Source organism: Marmota flaviventris, chromosome 4, assembly GCF_047511675.1.
Source record: "Marmota flaviventris isolate mMarFla1 chromosome 4, mMarFla1.hap1, whole genome shotgun sequence".
Classification (NCBI taxonomy): domain Eukaryota; kingdom Metazoa; phylum Chordata; class Mammalia; order Rodentia; family Sciuridae; genus Marmota; species Marmota flaviventris.
In genome coordinates this window covers 27,406,124-27,409,503 of record NC_092501.1, presented here as the reverse complement: position 1 = coordinate 27,409,503, position 3,380 = coordinate 27,406,124, and the positions used below count along the sequence as shown (strand labels likewise).

General features: G+C 39.2%; 1 pseudogene; it reads right to left on the bottom strand.

The window, feature by feature from the left end:
- Positions 1-1,943: 1,943 nt before the first annotated feature.
- On the bottom strand, positions 1,944-2,840 carry LOC114088359 (stAR-related lipid transfer protein 7, mitochondrial-like; annotated as a pseudogene).
- Between the last annotated feature and the right edge of the window lie 540 nt (positions 2,841-3,380).

The window sequence follows — 3,380 nt, the reverse complement described above, 5'->3', positions numbered from 1 at the left end:
TGTTAGGTTTAGAGTCCTTCCTCAACATCACAATAAAGCAGCAAACAGGGAAAAAATTCATTCGTTTAAACTCCAGAATGTTATGGAGCCAACCTGTGTGCCCTTCAATAGATGAATGGTTAAAGAAATTATGATATATTTTACACAATGGAGTATAACTCGGTTATAAAGAAAAATGACTTTATGACATTTTCTGGTGAAGGGATGGATCTGGAGACTATCATGGTAATTGAAATAAGCCAATTAAAAAACCACGGGTCGGGGTGGGGTTGTGGCTCAGTGGTAGAGCACTCGCCTCACACATGTGCGACCCTGGTTCGATCCTCAGCACCACATAAAGATAAATAAATGAAATAAAGATATTTTTAAAAAACCAAAACCAAAGGTCAATTTTTTTTCTGATATATGGAAGCTAATCCACAATAAGTGGGGAGGGAAGAATAGAAGTTCAGGGATTAAACAAAAGAGAATGAAGGGAAGGGAGGGGGAATAGGAAAAGGAAAGACAATGAAATGAATCTGATATAACTCTACTATGTACATATATGAATACATCACAGCGATTCTCACCATCATGTACATAAGGCTGGGATCTTAATTAGAATAAGATGTATTCCATATTTGTATACTTAAATTAAAGTGGACTCTACTATCATGTATAACTAAAAAATAACCAATAAAATTTTAAAAAATAAATAAATGCAAAAAAGGAGGTGGGAGGATGTAAAATATGATCCCTCTTCTCCAACAGGACCAATAGCAAAATCAGAAAGACCAAGCTGACACCATTTTGTTGTGACCTTATCTAAACAGTGTAGTTTGCTTTCATTTCAGCTCTGGAGAGAGAAAGAAAAACATTCTAGAGTAACAAGAAGGTCACATAAACCATATCCCCATTATAATAATATTTTGGGCAAGATTACATCTATTTGTCTACAGAGCTGGCCTACAGTTCTGAGAGCTCCAAGAAAGTGGCCCAGTTCCCATTCCTCTGCCTTTAGCATTTGTAGAAGGAGAAGTCAAATCTCAACTAGAGAAAATAATACCTGAACCAAATAAATTTAAATGTGAGGTTTGAGTCTTTCAACTGACCCCTATCTAAACATTGATGATACAGGAAGCTACTGTCTAAAAGAGCTTGTCTCCAATGCTCATGGTAAATGGGATAAAGCTAAGAAGGAGGAAATTATTTGGTGAACAAAGAACTGGCAGGTTCAATAAAAATGTTTGGAGTAAGGTGAGTCAATAGGGTAGTATCTTGCAAGGAGAGAATTTAAAAAATATATATTTTTATTTATTTATTTATTTATTTATTTATTTTTGGTATGAACTTCATGTACCTAAAGGTAAAAGCAAGGTGAAGACAAGACACTTAACATGGCCAATATTGGTCACATCCATTCACACCAAGACCATTACCAAGAGTACTCCCAGTGACCCCTCATTGAGAAATAACTGGCCAACCAGTTATTTCACAATATAACAAATTTATTTCACAAAATAGTTATTTCACAAAAATGTTATTTCACAAAATAACAATAAAAGACAACCTGGAATAAAATAAAATAAATTAAATAAATAAAAATAACAATAAAAGACAATCTGGAATGTCAGCAAGGAACTACTCAGAGGAAGCAAATAGAAGTCATCCCTTTCTGGCCTGAGGTGAGAGGTTTGTTCCAGATCAGGTCAGTCAAATACAAAATTTCAAAATGGTTGGCCTGAGACCATGGCAATGCCTCCTTGGATTCCACCTTCTCTCTCTGATAAAGAGAAGCAAGGGCTCTGACTGAATAAAACCAGACACTAGTTCTTGAATTACCTTGCACTGATGGTTACAGCACATGCCTTTTAATACACATGGCTGTCCCCATTCTGAGGTAGAATGATAAGGGATGGAGATTGGGCTAGAATAGTACCTGTCTCTTTTTAGCCCAAAGCCCTTCAGGCATATTCAGTCTGAGTAGGACTACAATGGTCCTTGTTCTTCTGCTCAGATGACTGGGCAGTGGCCTTGGCCTCCCTGCTCATTTTCAGAGGCTTTGCAGCGATGTAGTCCTTCACTTTGATTTCTGTTTTTGGCTTTCAGAGTAGCCACACACAGCTTCTCCAGGAAATCTCACATGCTGGAAACCATCCAACTAACCCAGTATCGAGGAAACACAGTCTGGGGATTATTCACTGCAGGTCAGCAAGTAGTCAAAGCTATTCTCATCAAGTGACTTGTGAGGATGAATAACCATTTGGAATTCATATGATCTGACCTCGATGAATTCTGGAGCTTCTGGACCACTGGGGTGCTCCATAGCACATGACTCCAACACTGTCACATTTTCCGGATCCACACTGTACCATTGAACATACACATCATACTGAGAGTACATGGATAAAGAAATGGATTATCCAGTGAAGAGCTTCAGAACCACTAATCACATCCCTCTTGGTCACCTCCGGCTTGATCACCAGTGTGTGTGTGTGTGTGTGTGTGTGTGTGTGTGCATGTGTGTGTATTTTGTGTTTAACTGAACATTAAAGAACTATTGAAGTATCATATTTTTGTAGGTTCCAAAAACTTGGTACTGGTAAAAGTTGGTGCCTGCAATTGGGTGCTGTCATACCTTAAAGTGTTTTTATTCATCACCATTTCCCATGGCTGGTCTTTGTCCTAATTTTCATTCCCTTCTGTTTGGAATTTTGATTGGCAAAGATGGCACTCTGCTCCAGAGCTCTGAAATATATTTGCGATTTCCTCCATCCATTTCAGCTTATTAATCACTGCAGCTCCTCCTCCTGGATCTTTTCCTGGACCCACATGAAGATGCCAGCAAGTTCTGCCATCAAGGCAGAGGGGCTGGGGCAGCCACAAGTCGGCAACAAAGGCCTCCAAGGAGGACATAGCACACGCTCTTCTAGTTCCACAATAGCTTAACTAAGCTTAGCTAAACACTGTAATGTCCTCTCCTGGTAGAAAGCAATCAGCTTCCATCAATCTTCCAATGATTTTGACTCAGGAATATTATTTGATATTATTTAAGGTAATGCCTTGATTTTTTCAGGATTTGTTAATGATTGTTGTCCCCAGTGCCAAACTGTGGACATTTGGAATTCATATGATCTGACCCTGATGATTTGTTCCTCACCTGATCTGCCACAGACTGCTAATTATTTCCTAATGCCTTTCCTGCCCTTCTCCATAATAATATAAAATTTGGGGGTACTGGGGATTGAACCCACAGGTGCTTTGCCACCAAGCTACATCCCCAGCCCTTTTAATTTTGAGACAGGGTCTCTCTAAACTGCTAAGGCCAGTCGGAGCTTGCAATCCTTCTGCTTCAGCCTCCTATCTCTGGAATTGTAGGTATGTACCACCATGCCAGGCCA